Source organism: Hyla sarda, unplaced genomic scaffold, assembly GCF_029499605.1.
Source record: "Hyla sarda isolate aHylSar1 unplaced genomic scaffold, aHylSar1.hap1 scaffold_591, whole genome shotgun sequence".
Lineage (NCBI taxonomy): Eukaryota > Metazoa > Chordata > Amphibia > Anura > Hylidae > Hyla > Hyla sarda.
Genome location: NW_026610605.1, coordinates 176666 through 203463, shown reverse-complemented (window position 1 = coordinate 203463; position 26798 = coordinate 176666). Strand labels below are relative to the sequence as shown.

Below are 26798 nucleotides of genomic sequence, written 5' to 3'. Positions count from 1 at the left end.
ATATTTCTCCGCCGAAATCACTTTTAAACCCATTTCCACCTTTTTTTCCCTTCTCTTCCTCTTACTTTTTTTTCACGTTTTTTTACGTTTTTCTCCTTTTCGCCTCTTTTCTGGGCGTATTATTCTTCTTTTTCTTCTTTTTTTTCGTCTAATGCATACCCCATCAGTGCAGCAATGCTTATTCAATACCGCCAGCAGATGGAGACACTGGGGGATAATTTTCTAAGGATTTATACTGATTTTTCCTGTCTGAATTTGTCGCACAGAAAGTTGCAGGCCAAATATGTGTGACATTTCTGCGACTTTAGCTTCTAGAGCATTTTTACAACATTATACATAGGTGCTGAATACATAAAAAGCGACTATTCAGCGACAGACAAGTCGCATCGGCTGAAAGTAGGCCAGAATGTCAGTCCATGTTGGAGCAGGTTTAGATACAGTCTAAAGTATAGATCTCAAAGTCTGTGCACAGAATTTAGCAAGGGCCTCGCACCTTCTGATGCATCAGGTAGGTGCACAATAGCATAGCCTAACCCTCTGTACTTTGGTCTATATTGATGCGGGACATAGACAGCCAGCTGATGACCAATCCATTAGTGCAATGGATGGCTGGAAGCATTTGTCTTTGCCTTTGCAATACCACAGAAGCAATGCATGGTCAATGTACAGCAATGACACACCTGTGTGAACAGCCAGGAGACCCCCCCCCCCCCCCCCCATGTTATGTTACATAGTTACATAGTTAGTACGGTCGAAAAAAGACATATGTCCATCAAGTTCAACCAGGGAATTAAGGGGTAGGGGTGTGGCGCGATATTGGGGAAGGGATGAGATTTTATATTTCTTCATAAGCATTAATCTTATTTTGTCAATTAGGAACATTCAGCACCCACCCGCTATCAAGGCAGCTGCCTATCATGTCATGCCCTACCTGCACAGGTGTGCTGGCTACTCAAATGATCCAATTAAGGAGGCCATTTAGTCAGCAGCAGCAGAAGTCCTGTGCCTGGACGCTCCAACAGCGGCCAGACACAAGCAGAAGCAGAAGCAGCAGAAGCAGCAGCAGCACCACCTTTTGTTTTTTGGCTGCAGCAGCAGCAAGGCCCACAGGGCTGGCTAGCTGGCTAGCCAGCAAGCAGGTAGCAATGAAAGTAGGAATCTTTCTTTTTAACCCTGTAAGGGGGTGGTGCACTGTACCCGAAGATACTGCCATATCGGGTCAATGCATAGGGCGACGGAAGCAAGCTTCGAAATCGGCCCCCGTTCTCAAAAATCCATTTAATATATGGTCCCCAGATAGGGGACGTATCAGATATTAAACTGATAAGAACAGATACTACACTTGATCTTAGCCAAAAGGCCGAGAAGCGATAACCGTGAAAGGGGCGGGCCCAACAAGGTGCCCTTCATGGGCACTATCACTGCTTGCTGTCAGGGAGGCTGCCAGACAATTTTCCATGCACACTCTGGGCTGGGGGGCAGTCAACCACCAGTACACACAGCAGAACCTAAACCCATACCATTATTGCTAAGCAGCAAGACAGGGGCCCATTGCACTCCCACAGGGCCTTTTTAAATGCAATCCATAACCCGGATTTGCCAGGAACCCTTCTTACTCCTCCTACTTGCATGTGACACTGGGCTTAGGATCTGCATAGGAAACACACACACAAGCACACACCTACCTTTGTTGCCTGCAGATGCCTCCTTGGCTGTCCCCAAACGGTATCAAACCAACACCCACGGGAAGCTGTAAGCATAGAGGACATGCCTGCACCCCATTGGACTTACCTGTGTGGGTTAAACCCGGGTTATTTGACAACCTATGGCGGTGATGGTTCTGCTCAGGCAGAGCAGTGCTGATGCTCCTCATAAAGCTGTCGCTGCTGTGAAGGTTCTAGGTGACATCACAAATCCCTATGGTTACATACACAACAAAGCTGGGTTGTTGTTGTTTACACTCTGCAAGGCCTGTGGAAGTGAGTGACATCATAGCACTGTAGTTCTGAGGGTTCTAGATGGATGCAACAATCTCCTGTTGCTTCTATGAAGGCCATAATAGACGACATCACCAAACAGCTCCATAGTCACATACACAGCAAAGGAGAGATGTTGTTTACACCTAGTGATGTCAGTGGTATTGAGTGACATCACAGCACAGTGCTAAGGCTCCTGGGCCTGGACACAGCAGCGGCTGCAATATCTCAACGGAGAATACGTTTATATATATGTGTGTGTGTGCGCGTATATATATATATATATATATATATATATATATATATATATTTCTCCGCCGAAATCACTTTTAAACCCATTTCCACCTTTTTTTCCCTTCTCTTCCTCTTACTTTTTTTTCACGTTTTTTTACGTTTTTCTCCTTTTCGCCTCTTTTCTGGGCGTATTATTCTTCTTTTTCTTCTTTTTTTTCGTCTAATGCATACCCCATCAGTGCAGCAATGCTTATTCAATACCGCCAGCAGATGGAGACACTGGGGGATAATTTTCTAAGGATTTATACTGATTTTTCCTGTCTGAATTTGTCGCACAGAAAGTTGCAGGCCAAATATGTGTGACATTTCTGCGACTTTAGCTTCTAGAGCATTTTTACAACATTATACATAGGTGCTGAATACATAAAAAGCGACTGTTCAGCGACAGACAAGTCGCATCGGCTGAAAGTAGGCCAGAATGTCAGTCCATGTTGGAGCAGGTTTAGATACAGTCTAAAGTATAGATCTCAAAGTCTGTGCACAGAATTTAGCAAGGGCCTCGCACCTTCTGATGCATCAGGTAGGTGCACAATAGCATAGCCTAACCCTCTGTACTTTGGTCTATATTGATGCGGGACATAGACAGCCAGCTGATGACCAATCCATTAGTGCAATGGATGGCTGGAAGCATTTGTCTTTGCCTTTGCAATACCACAGAAGCAATGCATGGTCAATGTACAGCAATGACACACCTGTGTGAACAGCCAGGAGACCCCCCCCCCCCATGTTATGTTACATAGTTACATAGTTAGTACGGTCGAAAAAAGACATATGTCCATCAAGTTCAACCAGGGAATTAAGGGGTAGGGGTGTGGCGCGATATTGGGGAAGGGATGAGATTTTATATTTCTTCATAAGCATTAATCTTATTTTGTCAATTAGGAACATTCAGCACCCACCCGCTATCAAGGCAGCTGCCTATCATGTCATGCCCTACCTGCACAGGTGTGCTGGCTACTCAAATGATCCAATTAAGGAGGCCATTTAGTCAGCAGCAGCAGAAGTCCTGTGCCTGGACGCTCCAACAGCGGCCAGACACAAGCAGAAGCAGAAGCAGCAGAAGCAGCAGCAGCACCACCTTTTGTTTTTTGGCTGCAGCAGCAGCAAGGCCCACAGGGCTGGCTAGCTGGCTAGCCAGCAAGCAGGTAGCAATGAAAGTAGGAATCTTTCTTTTTAACCCTGTAAGGGGGTGGTGCACTGTACCCGAAGATACTGCCATATCGGGTCAATGCATAGGGCGACGGAAGCAAGCTTCGAAATCGGCCCCCGTTCTCAAAAATCCATTTAATATATGGTCCCCAGATAGGGGACGTATCAGATATTAAACTGATAAGAACAGATACTACACTTGATCTTAGCCAAAAGGCCGAGAAGCGATAACCGTGAAAGGGGCGGGCCCAACAAGGTGCCCTTCATGGGCACTATCACTGCTTGCTGTCAGGGAGGCTGCCAGACAATTTTCCATGCACACTCTGGGCTGGGGGGCAGTCAACCACCAGTACACACAGCAGAACCTAAACCCATACCATTATTGCTAAGCAGCAAGACAGGGGCCCATTGCACTCCCACGGGGCCTTTTTAAATGCAATCCATAACCCGGATTTGCCAGGAACCCTTCTTACTCCTCCTACTTGCATGTGACACTGGGCTTAGGATCTGCATAGGAAACACACACACAAGCACACACCTACCTTTGTTGCCTGCAGATGCCTCCTTGGCTGTCCCCAAACGGTATCAAACCAACACCCACGGGAAGCTGTAAGCATAGAGGACATGCCTGCACCCCATTGGACTTACCTGTGTGGGTTAAACCCGGGTTATTTGACAACCTATGGCGGTGATGGTTCTGCTCAGGCAGAGCAGTGCTGATGCTCCTCATAAAGCTGTCGCTGCTGTGAAGGTTCTAGGTGACATCACAAATCCCTATGGTTACATACACAACAAAGCTGGGTTGTTGTTGTTTACACTCTGCAAGGCCTGTGGAAGTGAGTGACATCATAGCACTGTAGTTCTGAGGGTTCTAGATGGATGCAACAATCTCCTGTTGCTTCTATGAAGGCCATAATAGACGACATCACCAAACAGCTCCATAGTCACATACACAGCAAAGGAGAGATGTTGTTTACACCTAGTGATGTCAGTGGTATTGAGTGACATCACAGCACAGTGCTAAGGCTCCTGGGCCTGGACACAGCAGCGGCTGCAATATCTCAACGGAGAATACGTTTATATATATGTGTGTGTGTGCGCGTATATATATATATATATATATATATATATATATATATATATATATATATTTCTCCGCCGAAATCACTTTTAAACCCATTTCCACCTTTTTTTCCCTTCTCTTCCTCTTACTTTTTTTTCACGTTTTTTTACGTTTTTCTCCTTTTCGCCTCTTTTCTGGGCGTATTATTCTTCTTTTTCTTCTTTTTTTTCGTCTAATGCATACCCCATCAGTGCAGCAATGCTTATTCAATACCGCCAGCAGATGGAGACACTGGGGGATAATTTTCTAAGGATTTATACTGATTTTTCCTGTCTGAATTTGTCGCACAGAAAGTTGCAGGCCAAATATGTGTGACATTTCTGCGACTTTAGCTTCTAGAGCATTTTTACAACATTATACATAGGTGCTGAATACATAAAAAGCGACTGTTCAGCGACAGACAAGTCGCATCGGCTGAAAGTAGGCCAGAATGTCAGTCCATGTTGGAGCAGGTTTAGATACAGTCTAAAGTATAGATCTCAAAGTCTGTGCACAGAATTTAGCAAGGGCCTCGCACCTTCTGATGCATCAGGTAGGTGCACAATAGCATAGCCTAACCCTCTGTACTTTGGTCTATATTGATGCGGGACATAGACAGCCAGCTGATGACCAATCCATTAGTGCAATGGATGGCTGGAAGCATTTGTCTTTGCCTTTGCAATACCACAGAAGCAATGCATGGTCAATGTACAGCAATGACACACCTGTGTGAACAGCCAGGAGACCCCCCCCCCCCCCATGTTATGTTACATAGTTACATAGTTAGTACGGTCGAAAAAAGACATATGTCCATCAAGTTCAACCAGGGAATTAAGGGGTAGGGGTGTGGCGCGATATTGGGGAAGGGATGAGATTTTATATTTCTTCATAAGCATTAATCTTATTTTGTCAATTAGGAACATTCAGCACCCACCCGCTATCAAGGCAGCTGCCTATCATGTCATGCCCTACCTGCACAGGTGTGCTGGCTACTCAAATGATCCAATTAAGGAGGCCATTTAGTCAGCAGCAGCAGAAGTCCTGTGCCTGGACGCTCCAACAGCGGCCAGACACAAGCAGAAGCAGAAGCAGCAGAAGCAGCAGCAGCACCACCTTTTGTTTTTTGGCTGCAGCAGCAGCAAGGCCCACAGGGCTGGCTAGCTGGCTAGCCAGCAAGCAGGTAGCAATGAAAGTAGGAATCTTTCTTTTTAACCCTGTAAGGGGGTGGTGCACTGTACCCGAAGATACTGCCATATCGGGTCAATGCATAGGGCGACGGAAGCAAGCTTCGAAATCGGCCCCCGTTCTCAAAAATCCATTTAATATATGGTCCCCAGATAGGGGACGTATCAGATATTAAACTGATAAGAACAGATACTACACTTGATCTTAGCCAAAAGGCCGAGAAGCGATAACCGTGAAAGGGGCGGGCCCAACAAGGTGCCCTTCATGGGCACTATCACTGCTTGCTGTCAGGGAGGCTGCCAGACAATTTTCCATGCACACTCTGGGCTGGGGGGCAGTCAACCACCAGTACACACAGCAGAACCTAAACCCATACCATTATTGCTAAGCAGCAAGACAGGGGCCCATTGCACTCCCACGGGGCCTTTTTAAATGCAATCCATAACCCGGATTTGCCAGGAACCCTTCTTACTCCTCCTACTTGCATGTGACACTGGGCTTAGGATCTGCATAGGAAACACACACACAAGCACACACCTACCTTTGTTGCCTGCAGATGCCTCCTTGGCTGTCCCCAAACGGTATCAAACCAACACCCACGGGAAGCTGTAAGCATAGAGGACATGCCTGCACCCCATTGGACTTACCTGTGTGGGTTAAACCCGGGTTATTTGACAACCTATGGCGGTGATGGTTCTGCTCAGGCAGAGCAGTGCTGATGCTCCTCATAAAGCTGTCGCTGCTGTGAAGGTTCTAGGTGACATCACAAATCCCTATGGTTACATACACAACAAAGCTGGGTTGTTGTTGTTTACACTCTGCAAGGCCTGTGGAAGTGAGTGACATCATAGCACTGTAGTTCTGAGGGTTCTAGATGGATGCAACAATCTCCTGTTGCTTCTATGAAGGCCATAATAGACGACATCACCAAACAGCTCCATAGTCACATACACAGCAAAGGAGAGATGTTGTTTACACCTAGTGATGTCAGTGGTATTGAGTGACATCACAGCACAGTGCTAAGGCTCCTGGGCCTGGACACAGCAGCGGCTGCAATATCTCAACGGAGAATACGTTTATATATATGTGTGTGTGTGCGCGTATATATATATATATATATATATATATATATATTTCTCCGCCGAAATCACTTTTAAACCCATTTCCACCTTTTTTTCCCTTCTCTTCCTCTTACTTTTTTTTCACGTTTTTTTACGTTTTTCTCCTTTTCGCCTCTTTTCTGGGCGTATTATTCTTCTTTTTCTTCTTTTTTTTCGTCTAATGGATACCCTATCAGTGCAGCAATGCTTATTCAATACCGCCAGCAGATGGAGACACTGGGGGATAATTTTCTAAGGATTTATACTGATTTTTCCTGTCTGAATTTGTCGCACAGAAAGTTGCAGGCCAAATATGTGTGACATTTCTGCGACTTTAGCTTCTAGAGCATTTTTACAACATTATACATAGGTGCTGAATACATAAAAAGCGACTGTTCAGCGACAGACAAGTCGCATCGGCTGAAAGTAGGCCAGAATGTCAGTCCATGTTGGAGCAGGTTTAGATACAGTCTAAAGTATAGATCTCAAAGTCTGTGCACAGAATTTAGCAAGGGCCTCGCACCTTCTGATGCATCAGGTAGGTGCACAATAGCATAGCCTAACCCTCTGTACTTTGGTCTATATTGATGCGGGACATAGACAGCCAGCTGATGACCAATCCATTAGTGCAATGGATGGCTGGAAGCATTTGTCTTTGCCTTTGCAATACCACAGAAGCAATGCATGGTCAATGTACAGCAATGACACACCTGTGTGAACAGCCAGGAGACCCCCCCCCCCCCCATGTTATGTTACATAGTTACATAGTTAGTACGGTCGAAAAAAGACATATGTCCATCAAGTTCAACCAGGGAATTAAGGGGTAGGGGTGTGGCGCGATATTGGGGAAGGGATGAGATTTTATATTTCTTCATAAGCATTAATCTTATTTTGTCAATTAGGAACATTCAGCACCCACCCGCTATCAAGGCAGCTGCCTATCATGTCATGCCCTACCTGCACAGGTGTGCTGGCTACTCAAATGATCCAATTAAGGAGGCCATTTAGTCAGCAGCAGCAGAAGTCCTGTGCCTGGACGCTCCAACAGCGGCCAGACACAAGCAGAAGCAGAAGCAGCAGAAGCAGCAGCAGCACCACCTTTTGTTTTTTGGCTGCAGCAGCAGCAAGGCCCACAGGGCTGGCTAGCTGGCTAGCCAGCAAGCAGGTAGCAATGAAAGTAGGAATCTTTCTTTTTAACCCTGTAAGGGGGTGGTGCACTGTACCCGAAGATACTGCCATATCGGGTCAATGCATAGGGCGACGGAAGCAAGCTTCGAAATCGGCCCCCGTTCTCAAAAATCCATTTAATATATGGTCCCCAGATAGGGGACGTATCAGATATTAAACTGATAAGAACAGATACTACACTTGATCTTAGCCAAAAGGCCGAGAAGCGATAACCGTGAAAGGGGCGGGCCCAACAAGGTGCCCTTCATGGGCACTATCACTGCTTGCTGTCAGGGAGGCTGCCAGACAATTTTCCATGCACACTCTGGGCTGGGGGGCAGTCAACCACCAGTACACACAGCAGAACCTAAACCCATACCATTATTGCTAAGCAGCAAGACAGGGGCCCATTGCACTCCCACGGGGCCTTTTTAAATGCAATCCATAACCCGGATTTGCCAGGAACCCTTCTTACTCCTCCTACTTGCATGTGACACTGGGCTTAGGATCTGCATAGGAAACACACACACAAGCACACACCTACCTTTGTTGCCTGCAGATGCCTCCTTGGCTGTCCCCAAACGGTATCAAACCAACACCCACGGGAAGCTGTAAGCATAGAGGACATGCCTGCACCCCATTGGACTTACCTGTGTGGGTTAAACCCGGGTTATTTGACAACCTATGGCGGTGATGGTTCTGCTCAGGCAGAGCAGTGCTGATGCTCCTCATAAAGCTGTCGCTGCTGTGAAGGTTCTAGGTGACATCACAAATCCCTATGGTTACATACACAACAAAGCTGGGTTGTTGTTGTTTACACTCTGCAAGGCCTGTGGAAGTGAGTGACATCATAGCACTGTAGTTCTGAGGGTTCTAGATGGATGCAACAATCTCCTGTTGCTTCTATGAAGGCCATAATAGACGACATCACCAAACAGCTCCATAGTCACATACACAGCAAAGGAGAGATGTTGTTTACACCTAGTGATGTCAGTGGTATTGAGTGACATCACAGCACAGTGCTAAGGCTCCTGGGCCTGGACACAGCAGCGGCTGCAATATCTCAACGGAGAATACGTTTATATATATGTGTGTGTGTGCGCGTATATATATATATATATATATATATATTTCTCCGCCGAAATCACTTTTAAACCCATTTCCACCTTTTTTTCCCTTCTCTTCCTCTTACTTTTTTTTCACGTTTTTTTACGTTTTTCTCCTTTTCGCCTCTTTTCTGGGCGTATTATTCTTCTTTTTCTTCTTTTTTTTCGTCTAATGCATACCCCATCAGTGCAGCAATGCTTATTCAATACCGCCAGCAGATGGAGACACTGGGGGATAATTTTCTAAGGATTTATACTGATTTTTCCTGTCTGAATTTGTCGCACAGAAAGTTGCAGGCCAAATATGTGTGACATTTCTGCGACTTTAGCTTCTAGAGCATTTTTACAACATTATACATAGGTGCTGAATACATAAAAAGCAACTGTTCAGCGACAGACAAGTTGCATCGGCTGAAAGTAGGCCAGAATGTCAGTCCATGTTGGAGCAGGTTTAGATACAGTCTAAAGTATAGATCTCAAAGTCTGTGCACAGAATTTAGCAAGGGCCTCGCACCTTCTGATGCATCAGGTAGGTGCACAATAGCATAGCCTAACCCTCTGTACTTTGGTCTATATTGATGCGGGACATAGACAGCCAGCTGATGACCAATCCATTAGTGCAATGGATGGCTGGAAGCATTTGTCTTTGCCTTTGCAATACCACAGAAGCAATGCATGGTCAATGTACAGCAATGACACACCTGTGTGAACAGCCAGGAGACCCCCCCCCCCCCCATGTTATGTTACATAGTTACATAGTTAGTACGGTCGAAAAAAGACATATGTCCATCAAGTTCAACCAGGGAATTAAGGGGTAGGGGTGTGGCGCGATATTGGGGAAGGGATGAGATTTTATATTTCTTCATAAGCATTAATCTTATTTTGTCAATTAGGAACATTCAGCACCCACCCGCTATCAAGGCAGCTGCCTATCATGTCATGCCCTACCTGCACAGGTGTGCTGGCTACTCAAATGATCCAATTAAGGAGGCCATTTAGTCAGCAGCAGCAGAAGTCCTGTGCCTGGACGCTCCAACAGCGGCCAGACACAAGCAGAAGCAGAAGCAGCAGAAGCAGCAGCAGCACCACCTTTTGTTTTTTGGCTGCAGCAGCAGCAAGGCCCACAGGGCTGGCTAGCTGGCTAGCCAGCAAGCAGGTAGCAATGAAAGTAGGAATCTTTCTTTTTAACCCTGTAAGGGGGTGGTGCACTGTACCCGAAGATACTGCCATATCGGGTCAATGCATAGGGCAACGGAAGCAAGCTTCGAAATCGGCCCCCGTTCTCAAAAATCCATTTAATATATGGTCCCCAGATAGGGGACGTATCAGATATTAAACTGATAAGAACAGATACCACACTTGATCTTAGCCAAAAGGCCGAGAAGCGATAACCGTGAAAGGGGCGGGCCCAACAAGGTGCCCTTCATGGGCACTATCACTGCTTGCTGTCAGGGAGGCTGCCAGACAATTTTCCATGCACACTCTGGGCTGGGGGGCAGTCAACCACCAGTACACACAGCAGAACCTAAACCCATACCATTATTGCTAAGCAGCAAGACAGGGGCCCATTGCACTCCCACGGGGCCTTTTTAAATGCAATCCATAACCCGGATTTGCCAGGAACCCTTCTTACTCCTCCTACTTGCATGTGACACTGGGCTTAGGATCTGCATAGGAAACACACACACAAGCACACACCTACCTTTGTTGCCTGCAGATGCCTCCTTGGCTGTCCCCAAACGGTATCAAACCAACACCCACGGGAAGCTGTAAGCATAGAGGACATGCCTGCACCCCATTGGACTTACCTGTGTGGGTTAAACCCGGGTTATTTGACAACCTATGGCGGTGATGGTTCTGCTCAGACAGAGCAGTGCTGATGCTCCTCATAAAGCTGTCGCTGCTGTGAAGGTTCTAGGTGACATCACAAATCGCTATGGTTACATACACAACAAAGCTGGGTTGTTGTTGTTTACACTCTGCAAGGCCTGTGGAAGTGAGTGACATCATAGCACTGTAGTTCTGAGGGTTCTAGATGGATGCAACAATCTCCTGTTGCTTCTATGAAGGCCATAATAGACGACATCACCAAACAGCTCCATAGTCACATACACAGCAAAGGAGAGATGTTGTTTACACCTAGTGATGTCAGTGGTATTGAGTGACATCACAGCACAGTGCTAAGGCTCCTGGGCCTGGACACAGCAGCGGCTGCAATATCTCAACGGAGAATACGTTTATATATATGTGTGTGTGTGCGCGTATATATATATATATATATATATATATATATATATATATATATATATATATATATATTTCTCCGCCGAAATCACTTTTAAACCCATTTCCACCTTTTTTTCCCTTCTCTTCCTCTTACTTTTTTTTCACGTTTTTTTACGTTTTTCTCCTTTTCGCCTCTTTTCTGGGCGTATTATTCTTCTTTTTCTTCTTTTTTTTCGTCTAATGCATACCCCATCAGTGCAGCAATGCTTATTCAATACCGCCAGCAGATGGAGACACTGGGGGATAATTTTCTAAGGATTTATACTGATTTTTCCTGTCTGAATTTGTCGCACAGAAAGTTGCAGGCCAAATATGTGTGACATTTCTGCGACTTTAGCTTCTAGAGCATTTTTACAACATTATACATAGGTGCTGAATACATAAAAAGCGACTGTTCAGCGACAGACAAGTCGCATCGGCTGAAAGTAGGCCAGAATGTCAGTCCATGTTGGAGCAGGTTTAGATACAGTCTAAAGTATAGATCTCAAAGTCTGTGCACAGAATTTAGCAAGGGCCTCGCACCTTCTGATGCATCAGGTAGGTGCACAATAGCATAGCCTAACCCTCTGTACTTTGGTCTATATTGATGCGGGACATAGACAGCCAGCTGATGACCAATCCATTAGTGCAATGGATGGCTGGAAGCATTTGTCTTTGCCTTTGCAATACCACAGAAGCAATGCATGGTCAATGTACAGCAATGACACACCTGTGTGAACAGCCAGGAGACCCCCCCCCCCCCATGTTATGTTACATAGTTACATAGTTAGTACGGTCGAAAAAAGACATATGTCCATCAAGTTCAACCAGGGAATTAAGGGGTAGGGGTGTGGCGCGATATTGGGGAAGGGATGAGATTTTATATTTCTTCATAAGCATTAATCTTATTTTGTCAATTAGGAACATTCAGCACCCACCCGCTATCAAGGCAGCTGCCTATCATGTCATGCCCTACCTGCACAGGTGTGCTGGCTACTCAAATGATCCAATTAAGGAGGCCATTTAGTCAGCAGCAGCAGAAGTCCTGTGCCTGGACGCTCCAACAGCGGCCAGACACAAGCAGAAGCAGAAGCAGCAGAAGCAGCAGCAGCACCACCTTTTGTTTTTTGGCTGCAGCAGCAGCAAGGCCCACAGGGCTGGCTAGCTGGCTAGCCAGCAAGCAGGTAGCAATGAAAGTAGGAATCTTTCTTTTTAACCCTGTAAGGGGGTGGTGCACTGTACCCGAAGATACTGCCATATCGGGTCAATGCATAGGGCGACGGAAGCAAGCTTCGAAATCGGCCCCCGTTCTCAAAAATCCATTTAATATATGGTCCCCAGATAGGGGACGTATCAGATATTAAACTGATAAGAACAGATACTACACTTGATCTTAGCCAAAAGGCCGAGAAGCGATAACCGTGAAAGGGGCGGGCCCAACAAGGTGCCCTTCATGGGCACTATCACTGCTTGCTGTCAGGGAGGCTGCCAGACAATTTTCCATGCACACTCTGGGCTGGGGGGCAGTCAACCACCAGTACACACAGCAGAACCTAAACCCATACCATTATTGCTAAGCAGCAAGACAGGGGCCCATTGCACTCCCACGGGGCCTTTTTAAATGCAATCCATAACCCGGATTTGCCAGGAACCCTTCTTACTCCTCCTACTTGCATGTGACACTGGGCTTAGGATCTGCATAGGAAACACACACACAAGCACACACCTACCTTTGTTGCCTGCAGATGCCTCCTTGGCTGTCCCCAAACGGTATCAAACCAACACCCACGGGAAGCTGTAAGCATAGAGGACATGCCTGCACCCCATTGGACTTACCTGTGTGGGTTAAACCCGGGTTATTTGACAACCTATGGCGGTGATGGTTCTGCTCAGGCAGAGCAGTGCTGATGCTCCTCATAAAGCTGTCGCTGCTGTGAAGGTTCTAGGTGACATCACAAATCCCTATGGTTACATACACAACAAAGCTGGGTTGTTGTTGTTTACACTCTGCAAGGCCTGTGGAAGTGAGTGACATCATAGCACTGTAGTTCTGAGGGTTCTAGATGGATGCAACAATCTCCTGTTGCTTCTATGAAGGCCATAATAGACGACATCACCAAACAGCTCCATAGTCACATACACAGCAAAGGAGAGATGTTGTTTACACCTAGTGATGTCAGTGGTATTGAGTGACATCACAGCACAGTGCTAAGGCTCCTGGGCCTGGACACAGCAGCGGCTGCAATATCTCAACGGAGAATACGTTTATATATATGTGTGTGTGTGCGCGTATATATATATATATATATATATATATATATATATATATATTTCTCCGCCGAAATCACTTTTAAACCCATTTCCACCTTTTTTTCCCTTCTCTTCCTCTTACTTTTTTTTCACGTTTTTTTACGTTTTTCTCCTTTTCGCCTCTTTTCTGGGCGTATTATTCTTCTTTTTCTTCTTTTTTTTCGTCTAATGCATACCCCATCAGTGCAGCAATGCTTATTCAATACCGCCAGCAGATGGAGACACTGGGGGATAATTTTCTAAGGATTTATACTGATTTTTCCTGTCTGAATTTGTCGCACAGAAAGTTGCAGGCCAAATATGTGTGACATTTCTGCGACTTTAGCTTCTAGAGCATTTTTACAACATTATACATAGGTGCTGAATACATAAAAAGCGACTGTTCAGCGACAGACAAGTCGCATCGGCTGAAAGTAGGCCAGAATGTCAGTCCATGTTGGAGCAGGTTTAGATACAGTCTAAAGTATAGATCTCAAAGTCTGTGCACAGAATTTAGCAAGGGCCTCGCACCTTCTGATGCATCAGGTAGGTGCACAATAGCATAGCCTAACCCTCTGTACTTTGGTCTATATTGATGCGGGACATAGACAGCCAGCTGATGACCAATCCATTAGTGCAATGGATGGCTGGAAGCATTTGTCTTTGCCTTTGCAATACCACAGAAGCAATGCATGGTCAATGTACAGCAATGACACACCTGTGTGAACAGCCAGGAGACCCCCCCCCCCCCCATGTTATGTTACATAGTTACATAGTTAGTACGGTCGAAAAATGACATATGTCCATCAAGTTCAACCAGGGAATTAAGGGGTAGGGGTGTGGCGCGATATTGGGGAAGGGATGAGATTTTATATTTCTTCATAAGCATTAATCTTATTTTGTCAATTAGGAACATTCAGCACCCACCCGCTATCAAGGCAGCTGCCTATCATGTCATGCCCTACCTGCACAGGTGTGCTGGCTACTCAAATGATCCAATTAAGGAGGCCATTTAGTCAGCAGCAGCAGAAGTCCTGTGCCTGGACGCTCCAACAGCGGCCAGACACAAGCAGAAGCAGAAGCAGCAGAAGCAGCAGCAGCACCACCTTTTGTTTTTTGGCTGCAGCAGCAGCAAGGCCCACAGGGCTGGCTAGCTGGCTAGCCAGCAAGCAGGTAGCAATGAAAGTAGGAATCTTTCTTTTTAACCCTGTAAGGGGGTGGTGCACTGTACCCGAAGATACTGCCATATCGGGTCAATGCATAGGGCGACGGAAGCAAGCTTCGAAATCGGCCCCCGTTCTCAAAAATCCATTTAATATATGGTCCCCAGATAGGGGACGTATCAGATATTAAACTGATAAGAACAGATACTACACTTGATCTTAGCCAAAAGGCCGAGAAGCGATAACCGTGAAAGGGGCGGGCCCAACAAGGTGCCCTTCATGGGCACTATCACTGCTTGCTGTCAGGGAGGCTGCCAGACAATTTTCCATGCACACTCTGGGCTGGGGGGCAGTCAACCACCAGTACACACAGCAGAACCTAAACCCATACCATTATTGCTAAGCAGCAAGACAGGGGCCCATTGCACTCCCACGGGGCCTTTTTAAATGCAATCCATAACCCGGATTTGCCAGGAACCCTTCTTACTCCTCCTACTTGCATGTGACACTGGGCTTAGGATCTGCATAGGAAACACACACACAAGCACACACCTACCTTTGTTGCCTGCAGATGCCTCCTTGCTGTCCCCAAACGGTATCAAACCAACACCCACGGGAAGCTGTAAGCATAGAGGACATGCCTGCACCCCATTGGACTTACCTGTGTGGGTTAAACCCGGGTTATTTGACAACCTATGGCGGTGATGGTTCTGCTCAGGCAGAGCAGTGCTGATGCTCCTCATAAAGCTGTCGCTGCTGTGAAGGTTCTAGGTGACATCACAAATCCCTATGGTTACATACACAACAAAGCTGGGTTGTTGTTGTTTACACTCTGCAAGGCCTGTGGAAGTGAGTGACATCATAGCACTGTAGTTCTGAGGGTTCTAGATGGATGCAACAATCTCCTGTTGCTTCTATGAAGGCCATAATAGACGACATCACCAAACAGCTCCATAGTCACATACACAGCAAAGGAGAGATGTTGTTTACACCTAGTGATGTCAGTGGTATTGAGTGACATCACAGCACAGTGCTAAGGCTCCTGGGCCTGGACACAGCAGCGGCTGCAATATCTCAACGGAGAATACGTTTATATATATGTGTGTGTGTGCGCGTATATATATATATATATATATATATATATATATATATATTCTCCGCCGAAATCACTTTTAAACCCATTTCCACCTTTTTTTCCCTTCTCTTCCTCTTACTTTTTTTTCACGTTTTTTTACGTTTTTCTCCTTTTCGCCTCTTTTCTGGGCGTATTATTCTTCTTTTTCTTCTTTTTTTTCGTCTAATGCATACCCCATCAGTGCAGCAATGCTTATTCAATACCGCCAGCAGATGGAGACACTGGGGGATAATTTTCTAAGGATTTATACTGATTTTTCCTGTCTGAATTTGTCGCACAGAAAGTTGCAGGCCAAATATGTGTGACATTTCTGCGACTTTAGCTTCTAGAGCATTTTTACAACATTATACATAGGTGCTGAATACATAAAAAGCGACTGTTCAGCGACAGACAAGTCGCATCGGCTGAAAGTAGGCCAGAATGTCAGTCCATGTTGGAGCAGGTTTAGATACAGTCTAAAGTATAGATCTCAAAGTCTGTGCACAGAATTTAGCAAGGGCCTCGCACCTTCTGATGCATCAGGTAGGTGCACAATAGCATAGCCTAACCCTCTGTACTTTAGTCTATATTGATGCGGGACATAGACAGCCAGCTGATGACCAATCCATTAGTGCAATGGATGGCTGGAAGCATTTGTCTTTGCCTTTGCAATACCACAGAAGCAATGCATGGTCAATGTACAGCAATGACACACCTGTGTGAACAGCCAGGAGACCCCCCCCCCCCCCATGTTATGTTACATAGTTACATAGTTAGTACGGTCGAAAAAAGACATATGTCCATCAAGTTCAACCAGGGAATTAAGGGGTAGGGGTGTGGCGCGATATTGGGGAAGGGATGAGATTTTATATTTCTTCATAAGCATTAATCTTATTTTGTCAATTAGGAACATTCAGCACCCACCCGCTATCAAGGCAGCTGCCTATCATGTCATGCCCTACCTGCACAGGTGTGCTGGCTACTCAAATGATCCAATTAAGGAGGCCATTTAGTCAGCAGCAGCAGAAGTCCTGTGCCTGGACGCTCCAACAGCGGCCAGACACAAGCAGAAGCAGAAGCAGCAGAAGCAGCAGCAGCACCACCTTTTGTTTTTTGGCTGCAGCAGCAGCAAGGCCCACAGGGCTGGCTAGCTGGCTAGCCAGCAAGCAGGTAGCAATGAAAGTAGGAATTTCTTTTTAACCCTGTAAGGGGGTGGTGCACTGTACCCGAAGATACTGCCATATCGGGTCAATGCATAGGGCGACGGAAGCAAGCTTCGAAATCGGCCCCCGTTCTCAAAAATCCATTTAATATATGGTCCCCAGATAGGGGACGTATCAGATATTAAACTGATAAGAACAGATACTACACTTGATCTTAGCCAAAAGGCCGAGAAGCGATAACCGTGAAAGGGGCGGGCCCAACAAGGTGCCCTTCATGGGCACTATCACTGCTTGCTGTCAGGGAGGCTGCCAGACAATTTTCCATGCACACTCTGGGCTGGGGGGCAGTCAACCACCAGTACACACAGCAGAACCTAAACCCATACCATTATTGCTAAGCAGCAAGACAGGGGCCCATTGCACTCCCACGGGGCCTTTTTAAATGCAATCCATAACCCGGATTTGCCAGGAACCCTTCTTACTCCTCCTACTTGCATGTGACACTGGGCTTAGGATCTGCATAGGAAACACACACACAAGCACACACCTACCTTTGTTGCCTGCAGATGCCTCCTTGGCTGTCCCCAAACGGTATCAAACCAACACCCACGGGAAGCTGTAAGCATAGAGGACATGCCTGCACCCCATTGGACTTACCTGTGTGGGTTAAACCCGGGTTATTTGACAACCTATGGCGGTGATGGTTCTGCTCAGGCAGAGCAGTGCTGATGCTCCTCATAAAGCTGTCGCTGCTGTGAAGGTTCTAGGTGACATCACAAATCCCTATGGTTACATACACAACAAAGCTGGGTTGTTGTTGTTTACACTCTGCAAGGCCTGTGGAAGTGAGTGACATCATAGCACTGTAGTTCTGAGGGTTCTAGATGGATGCAACAATCTCCTGTTGCTTCTATGAAGGCCATAATAGACGACATCACCAAACAGCTCCATAGTCACATACACAGCAAAGGAGAGATGTTGTTTACACCTAGTGATGTCAGTGGTATTGAGTGACATCACAGCACAGTGCTAAGGCTCCTGGGCCTGGACACAGCAGCGGCTGCAATATCTCAACGGAGAATACGTTTATATATATGTGTGTGTGTGCGCGTATATATATATATATATATATATATATATATATATATATATTTCTCCGCCGAAATCACTTTTAAACCCATTTCCACCTTTTTTTCCCTTCTCTTCCTCTTACTTTTTTTTCACGTTTTTTTACGTTTTTCTCCTTTTCGCCTCTTTTCTGGGCGTATTATTCTTCTTTTTCTTCTTTTTTTTCGTCTAATGCATACCCCATCAGTGCAGCAATGCTTATTCAATACCGCCAGCAGATGGAGACACTGGGGGATAATTTTCTAAGGATTTATACTGATTTTTCCTGTCTGAATTTGTCGCACAGAAAGTTGCAGGCCAAATATGTGTGACATTTCTGCGACTTTAGCTTCTAGAGCATTTTTACAACATTATACATAGGTGCTGAATACATAAAAAGCGACTGTTCAGCGACAGACAAGTCGCATCGGCTGAAAGTAGGCCAGAATGTCAGTCCATGTTGGAGCAGGTTTAGATACAGTCTAAAGTATAGATCTCAAAGTCTGTGCACAGAATTTAGCAAGGGCCTCGCACCTTCTGATGCATCAGGTAGGTGCACAATAGCATAGCCTAACCCTCTGTACTTTGGTCTATATTGATGCGGGACATAGACAGCCAGCTGATGACCAATCCATTAGTGCAATGGATGGCTGGAAGCATTTGTCTTTGCCTTTGCAATACCACAGAAGCAATGCATGGTCAATGTACAGCAATGACACACCTGTGTGAACAGCCAGGAGACCCCCCCCCCCCCCATGTTATGTTACATAGTTACATAGTTAGTACGGTCGAAAAAAGACATATGTCCATCAAGTTCAACCAGGGAATTAAGGGGTAGGGGTGTGGCGCGATATTGGGGAAGGGATGAGATTTTATATTTCTTCATAAGCATTAATCTTATTTTGTCAATTAGGAACATTCAGCACCCACCCGCTATCAAGGCAGCTGCCTATCATGTCATGCCCTACCTGCACAGGTGTGCTGGCTACTCAAATGATCCAATTAAGGAGGCCATTTAGTCAGCAGCAGCAGAAGTCCTGTGCCTGGACGCTCCAACAGCGGCCAGACACAAGCAGAAGCAGAAGCAGCAGAAGCAGCAGCAGCACCACCTTTTGTTTTTTGGCTGCAGCAGCAGCAAGGCCCACAGGGCTGGCTAGCTGGCTAGCCAGCAAGCAGGTAGCAATGAAAGTAGGAATCTTTCTTTTTAACCCTGTAAGGGGGTGGTGCACTGTACCCGAAGATACTGCCATATCGGGTCAATGCATAGGGCGACGGAAGCAAGCTTCGAAATCGGCCCCCGTTCTCAAAAATCCATTTAATATATGGTCCCCAGATAGGGGACGTATCAGATATTAAACTGATAAGAACAGATACTACACTTGATCTTAGCCAAAAGGCCGAGAAGCGATAACCGTGAAAGGGGCGGGCCCAACAAGGTGCCCTTCATGGGCACTATCACTGCTTGCTGTCAGGGAGGCTGCCAGACAATTTTCCATGCACACTCTGGGCTGGGGGGCAGTCAACCACCAGTACACACAGCAGAACCTAAACCCATACCATTATTGCTAAGCAGCAAGACAGGGGCCCATTGCACTCCCACGGGGCCTTTTTAAATGCAATCCATAACCCGGATTTGCCAGGAACCCTTCTTACTCCTCCTACTTGCATGTGACACTGGGCTTAGGATCTGCATAGGAAACACACACACAAGCACACACCTACCTTTGTTGCCTGCAGATGCCTCCTTGGCTGTCCCCAAACGGTATCAAACCAACACCCACGGGAAGCTGTAAGCATAGAGGACATGCCTGCACCCCATTGGACTTACCTGTGTGGGTTAAACCCGGGTTATTTGACAACCTATGGCGGTGATGGTTCTGCTCAGGCAGAGCAGTGCTGATGCTCCTCATAAAGCTGTCGCTGCTGTGAAGGTTCTAGGTGACATCACAAATCCCTATGGTTACATACACAACAAAGCTGGGTTGTTGTTGTTTACACTCTGCAAGGCCTGTGGAAGTGAGTGACATCATAGCACTGTAGTTCTGAGGGTTCTAGATGGATGCAACAATCTCCTGTTGCTTCTATGAAGGCCATAATAGACGACATCACCAAACAGCTCCATAGTCACATACACAGCAAAGGAGAGATGTTGTTTACACCTAGTGATGTCAGTGGTATTGAGTGACATCACAGCACAGTGCTAAGGCTCCTGGGCCTGGACACAGCAGCGGCTGCAATATCTCAACGGAGAATACGTTTATATATATGTGTGTGTGTGCGCGTATATATATATATATATATATATATATATATATATATATATATATATTTCTCCGCCGAAATCACTTTTAAACCCATTTCCACCTTTTTTTCCCTTCTCTTCCTCTTACTTTTTTTTCACGTTTTTTTACGTTTTTCTCCTTTTCGCCTCTTTTCTGGGCGTATTATTCTTCTTTTTCTTCTTTTTTTTCGTCTAATGCATACCCCATCAGTGCAGCAATGCTTATTCAATACCGCCAGCAGATGGAGACACTGGGGGATAATTTTCTAAGGATTTATACTGATTTTTCCTGTCTGAATTTGTCGCACAGAAAGTTGCAGGCCAAATATGTGTGACATTTCTGCGACTTTAGCTTCTAGAGCATTTTTACAACATTATACATAGGTGCTGAATACATAAAAAGCGACTGTTCAGCGACAGACAAGTCGCATCGGCTGAAAGTAGGCCAGAATGTCAGTCCATGTTGGAGCAGGTTTAGATACAGTCTAAAGTATAGATCTCAAAGTCTGTGCACAGAATTTAGCAAGGGCCTCGCACCTTCTGATGCATCAGGTAGGTGCACAATAGCATAGCCTAACCCTCTGTACTTTGGTCTATATTGATGCGGGACATAGACAGCCAGCTGATGACCAATCCATTAGTGCAATGGATGGCTGGAAGCATTTGTCTTTGCCTTTGCAATACCACAGAAGCAATGCATGGTCAATGTACAGCAATGACACACCTGTGTGAACAGCCAGGAGACCCCCCCCCCCCCCCCATGTTATGTTACATAGTTACATAGTTAGTACGGTCGAAAAAAGACATATGTCCATCAAGTTCAACCAGGGAATTAAGGGGTAGGGGTGTGGCGCGATATTGGGGAAGGGATGAGATTTTATATTTCTTCATAAGCATTAATCTTATTTTGTCAATTAGGAACATTCAGCACCCACCCGCTATCAAGGCAGCTGCCTATCATGTCATGCCCTACCTGCACAGGTGTGCTGGCTACTCAAATGATCCAATTAAGGAGGCCATTTAGTCAGCAGCAGCAGAAGTCCTGTGCCTGGACGCTCCAACAGCGGCCAGACACAAGCAGAAGCAGAAGCAGCAGAAGCAGCAGCAGCACCACCTTTTGTTTTTTGGCTGCAGCAGCAGCAAGGCCCACAGGGCTGGCTAGCTGGCTAGCCAGCAAGCAGGTAGCAATGAAAGTAGGAATCTTTCTTTTTAACCCTGTAAGGGGGTGGTGCACTGTACCCGAAGATACTGCCATATCGGGTCAATGCATAGGGCGACGGAAGCAAGCTTCGAAATCGGCCCCCGTTCTCAAAAATCCATTTAATATATGGTCCCCAGATAGGGGACGTATCAGATATTAAACTGATAAGAACAGATACTACACTTGATCTTAGCCAAAAGGCCGAGAAGCGATAACCGTGAAAGGGGCGGGCCCAACAAGGTGCCCTTCATGGGCACTATCACTGCTTGCTGTCAGGGAGGCTGCCAGACAATTTTCCATGCACACTCTGGGCTGGGGGGCAGTCAACCACCAGTACACACAGCAGAACCTAAACCCATACCATTATTGCTAAGCAGCAAGACAGGGGCCCATTGCACTCCCACGGGGCCTTTTTAAATGCAATCCATAACCCGGATTTGCCAGGAACCCTTCTTACTCCTCCTACTTGCATGTGACACTGGGCTTAGGATCTGCATAGGAAACACACACACAAGCACACACCTACCTTTGTTGCCTGCAGATGCCTCCTTGGCTGTCCCCAAACGGTATCAAACCAACACCCACGGGAAGCTGTAAGCATAGAGGACATGCCTGCACCCCATTGGACTTACCTGTGTGGGTTAAACCCGGGTTATTTGACAACCTATGGCGGTGATGGTTCTGCTCAGGCAGAGCAGTGCTGATGCTCCTCATAAAGCTGTCGCTGCTGTGAAGGTTCTAGGTGACATCACAAATCCCTATGGTTACATACACAACAAAGCTGGGTTGTTGTTGTTTACACTCTGCAAGGCCTGTGGAAGTGAGTGACATCATAGCACTGTAGTTCTGAGGGTTCTAGATGGATGCAACAATCTCCTGTTGCTTCTATGAAGGCCATAATAGACGACATCACCAAACAGCTCCATAGTCACATACACAGCAAAGGAGAGATGTTGTTTACACCTAGTGATGTCAGTGGTATTGAGTGACATCACAGCACAGTGCTAAGGCTCCTGGGCCTGGACACAGCAGCGGCTGCAATATCTCAACGGAGAATACGTTTATATATATGTGTGTGTGTGCGCGTATATATATATATATATATATATATATATATATATATTTCTCCGCCGAAATCACTTTTAAACCCATTTCCACCTTTTTTTCCCTTCTCTTCCTCTTACTTTTTTTTCACGTTTTTTTACGTTTTTCTCCTTTTCGCCTCTTTTCTGGGCGTATTATTCTTCTTTTTCTTCTTTTTTTTCGTCTAATGCATACCCCATCAGTGCAGCAATGCTTATTCAATACCGCCAGCAGATGGAGACACTGGGGGATAATTTTCTAAGGATTTATACTGATTTTTCCTGTCTGAATTTGTCGCACAGAAAGTTGCAGGCCAAATATGTGTGACATTTCTGCGACTTTAGCTTCTAGAGCATTTTTACAACATTATACATAGGTGCTGAATACATAAAAAGCGACTGTTCAGCGACAGACAAGTCGCATCGGCTGAAAGTAGGCCAGAATGTCAGTCCATGTTGGAGCAGGTTTAGATACAGTCTAAAGTATAGATCTCAAAGTCTGTGCACAGAATTTAGCAAGGGCCTCGCACCTTCTGATGCATCAGGTAGGTGCACAATAGCATAGCCTAACCCTCTGTACTTTGGTCTATATTGATGCGGGACATAGACAGCCAGCTGATGACCAATCCATTAGTGCAATGGATGGCTGGAAGCATTTGTCTTTGCCTTTGCAATACCACAGAAGCAATGCATGGTCAATGTACAGCAATGACACACCTGTGTGAACAGCCAGGAGACCCCCCCCCCCCCCCCCCATGTTATGTTACATAGTTACATAGTTAGTACGGTCGAAAAAAGACATATGTCCATCAAGTTCAACCAGGGAATTAAGGGGTAGGGGTGTGGCGCGATATTGGGGAAGGGATGAGATTTTATATTTCTTCATAAGCATTAATCTTATTTTGTCAATTAGGAACATTCAGCACCCACCCGCTATCAAGGCAGCTGCCTATCATGTCATGCCCTACCTGCACAGGTGTGCTGGCTACTCAAATGATCCAATTAAGGAGGCCATTTAGTCAGCAGCAGCAGAAGTCCTGTGCCTGGACGCTCCAACAGCGGCCAGACACAAGCAGAAGCAGAAGCAGCAGAAGCAGCAGCAGCACCACCTTTTGTTTTTTGGCTGCAGCAGCAGCAAGGCCCACAGGGCTGGCTAGCTGGCTAGCCAGCAAGCAGGTAGCAATGAAAGTAGGAATCTTTCTTTTTAACCCTGTAAGGGGGTGGTGCACTGTACCCGAAGATACTGCCATATCGGGTCAATGCATAGGGCGACGGAAGCAAGCTTCGAAATAAGCCCCCGTTCTCAAAAATCCATTTAATATATGGTCCCCAGATAGGGGACGTATCAGATATTAAACTGATAAGAACAGATACTACACTTGATCTTAGCCAAAAGGCCGAGAAGCGATAACCGTGAAAGGGGCGGGCCCAACAAGGTGCCCTTCATGGGCACTATCACTGCTTGCTGTCAGGGAGGCTGCCAGACAATTTTCCATGCACACTCTGGGCTGGGGGGCAGTCAACCACCAGTACACACAGCAGAACCTAAACCCATACCATTATTGCTAAGCAGCAAGACAGGGGCCCATTGCACTCCCACGGGGCCTTTTTAAATGCAATCCATAACCCGGATTTGCCAGGAACCCTTCTTACTCCTCCTACTTGCATGTGACACTGGGCTTAGGATCTGCATAGGAAACACACACACAAGCACACACCTACCTTTGTTGCCTGCAGATGCCTCCTTGGCTGTCCCCAAACGGTATCAAACCAACACCCACGGGAAGCTGTAAGCATAGAGGACATGCCTGCACCCCATTGGACTTACCTGTGTGGGTTAAACCCGGGTTATTTGACAACCTATGGCGGTGATGGTTCTGCTCAGGCAGAGCAGTGCTGATGCTCCTCATAAAGCTGTCGCTGCTGTGAAGGTTCTAGGTGACATCACAAATCCCTATGGTTACATACACAACAAAGCTGGGTTGTTGTTGTTTACACTCTGCAAGGCCTGTGGAAGTGAGTGACATCATAGCACTGTAGTTCTGAGGGTTCTAGATGGATGCAACAATCTCCTGTTGCTTCTATGAAGGCCATAATAGACGACATCACCAAACAGCTCCATAGTCACATACACAGCAAAGGAGAGATGTTGTTTACACCTAGTGATGTCAGTGGTATTGAGTGACATCACAGCACAGTGCTAAGGCTCCTGGGCCTGGACACAGCAGCGGCTGCAATATCTCAACGGAGAATACGTTTATATATATGTGTGTGTGTGCGCGTATATATATATATATATATATATATATATATATTTCTCCGCCGAAATCACTTTTAAACCCATTTCCACCTTTTTTTCCCTTCTCTTCCTCTTACTTTTTTTTCACGTTTTTTTACGTTTTTCTCCTTTTCGCCTCTTTTCTGGGCGTATTATTCTTCTTTTTCTTCTTTTTTTTCGTCTAATGCATACCCCATCAGTGCAGCAATGCTTATTCAATACCGCCAGCAGATGGATACACTGGGGGATAATTTTCTAAGGATTTATACTGATTTTTCCTGTCTGAATTTGTCGCACAGAAAGTTGCAGGCCAAATATGTGTGACATTTCTGCGACTTTAGCTTCTAGAGCATTTTTACAACATTATACATAGGTGCTGAATACATAAAAAGCGACTGTTCAGCGACAGACAAGTCGCATCGGCTGAAAGTAGGCCAGAATGTCAGTCCATGTTGGAGCAGGTTTAGATACAGTCTAAAGTATAGATCTCAAAGTCTGTGCACAGAATTTAGCAAGGGCCTCGCACCTTCTGATGCATCAGGTAGGTGCACAATAGCATAGCCTAACCCTCTGTACTTTGGTCTATATTGATGCGGGACATAGACAGCCAGCTGATGACCAATCCATTAGTGCAATGGATGGCTGGAAGCATTTGTCTTTGCCTTTGCAATACCACAGAAGCAATGCATGGTCAATGTACAGCAATGACACACCTGTGTGAACAGCCAGGAGACCCCCCCCCCCCCCATGTTATGTTACATAGTTACATAGTTAGTACGGTCGAAAAAAGACATATGTCCATCAAGTTCAACCAGGGAATTAAGGGGTAGGGGTGTGGCGCGATATTGGGGAAGGGATGAGATTTTATATTTCTTCATAAGCATTAATCTTATTTTGTCAATTAGGAACATTCAGCACCCACCCGCTATCAAGGCAGCTGCCTATCATGTCATGCCCTACCTGCACAGGTGTGCTGGCTACTCAAATGATCCAATTAAGGAGGCCATTTAGTCAGCAGCAGCAGAAGTCCTGTGCCTGGACGCTCCAACAGCGGCCAGACACAAGCAGAAGCAGAAGCAGCAGAAGCAGCAGCAGCACCACCTTTTGTTTTTTGGCTGCAGCAGCAGCAAGGCCCACAGGGCTGGCTAGCTGGCTAGCCAGCAAGCAGGTAGCAATGAAAGTAGGAATCTTTCTTTTTAACCCTGTAAGGGGGTGGTGCACTGTACCCGAAGATACTGCCATATCGGGTCAATGCATAGGGCGACGGAAGCAAGCTTCGAAATCGGCCCCCGTTCTCAAAAATCCATTTAATATATGGTCCCCAGATAGGGGACGTATCAGATATTAAACTGATAAGAACAGATACTACACTTGATCTTAGCCAAAAGGCCGAGAAGCGATAACCGTGAAAGGGGCGGGCCCAACAAGGTGCCCTTCATGGGCACTATCACTGCTTGCTGTCAGGGAGGCTGCCAGACAATTTTCCATGCACACTCTGGGCTGGGGGGCAGTCAACCACCAGTACACACAGCAGAACCTAAACCCATACCATTATTGCTAAGCAGCAAGACAGGGGCCCATTGCACTCCCACGGGGCCTTTTTAAATGCAATCCATAACCCGGATTTGCCAGGAACCCTTCTTACTCCTCCTACTTGCATGTGACACTGGGCTTAGGATCTGCATAGGAAACACACACACAAGCACACACCTACCTTTGTTGCCTGCAGATGCCTCCTTGGCTGTCCCCAAACGGTATCAAACCAACACCCACGGG

General features: G+C 46.2%; 12 non-coding genes across 12 annotated transcripts; all 12 read right to left on the bottom strand.

Moving 5' to 3' along the window:
* Positions 1 to 1181: 1181 nt before the first annotated feature.
* Positions 1182 to 1372, bottom strand: LOC130340405 (U2 spliceosomal RNA). Its single transcript, XR_008880523.1, has one exon. It is a non-coding gene; the product is annotated as a U2 spliceosomal RNA (small nuclear RNA).
* Positions 1373 to 3457: 2085 nt separating this feature from the next.
* Positions 3458 to 3648, bottom strand: LOC130340404 (U2 spliceosomal RNA). Its single transcript, XR_008880522.1, has one exon. It is a non-coding gene; the product is annotated as a U2 spliceosomal RNA (small nuclear RNA).
* Positions 3649 to 5743: 2095 nt separating this feature from the next.
* LOC130340402 (U2 spliceosomal RNA) lies at positions 5744 to 5934 on the bottom strand. Its single transcript, XR_008880521.1, has one exon. It is a non-coding gene; the product is annotated as a U2 spliceosomal RNA (small nuclear RNA).
* Positions 5935 to 8013: 2079 nt separating this feature from the next.
* On the bottom strand, positions 8014 to 8204 carry LOC130340493 (U2 spliceosomal RNA). The gene has a single exon (XR_008880592.1). It is a non-coding gene; the product is annotated as a U2 spliceosomal RNA (small nuclear RNA).
* Positions 8205 to 10277: 2073 nt separating this feature from the next.
* LOC130340419 (U2 spliceosomal RNA) lies at positions 10278 to 10468 on the bottom strand. Its single transcript, XR_008880536.1, has one exon. It is a non-coding gene; the product is annotated as a U2 spliceosomal RNA (small nuclear RNA).
* Positions 10469 to 12570: 2102 nt separating this feature from the next.
* LOC130340491 (U2 spliceosomal RNA) lies at positions 12571 to 12761 on the bottom strand. Its single transcript, XR_008880591.1, has one exon. It is a non-coding gene; the product is annotated as a U2 spliceosomal RNA (small nuclear RNA).
* A 2087-nt stretch (positions 12762 to 14848) lies between these two features.
* LOC130340490 (U2 spliceosomal RNA) lies at positions 14849 to 15039 on the bottom strand. The gene has a single exon (XR_008880590.1). It is a non-coding gene; the product is annotated as a U2 spliceosomal RNA (small nuclear RNA).
* Positions 15040 to 17120: 2081 nt separating this feature from the next.
* On the bottom strand, positions 17121 to 17311 carry LOC130340489 (U2 spliceosomal RNA). Its single transcript, XR_008880589.1, has one exon. It is a non-coding gene; the product is annotated as a U2 spliceosomal RNA (small nuclear RNA).
* A 2087-nt stretch (positions 17312 to 19398) lies between these two features.
* Positions 19399 to 19589, bottom strand: LOC130340488 (U2 spliceosomal RNA). The gene has a single exon (XR_008880588.1). It is a non-coding gene; the product is annotated as a U2 spliceosomal RNA (small nuclear RNA).
* Positions 19590 to 21684: 2095 nt separating this feature from the next.
* On the bottom strand, positions 21685 to 21875 carry LOC130340486 (U2 spliceosomal RNA). The gene has a single exon (XR_008880586.1). It is a non-coding gene; the product is annotated as a U2 spliceosomal RNA (small nuclear RNA).
* A 2087-nt stretch (positions 21876 to 23962) lies between these two features.
* On the bottom strand, positions 23963 to 24153 carry LOC130340401 (U2 spliceosomal RNA). Its single transcript, XR_008880520.1, has one exon. It is a non-coding gene; the product is annotated as a U2 spliceosomal RNA (small nuclear RNA).
* A 2079-nt stretch (positions 24154 to 26232) lies between these two features.
* On the bottom strand, positions 26233 to 26423 carry LOC130340485 (U2 spliceosomal RNA). Its single transcript, XR_008880585.1, has one exon. It is a non-coding gene; the product is annotated as a U2 spliceosomal RNA (small nuclear RNA).
* Positions 26424 to 26798: the final 375 nt, after the last annotated feature.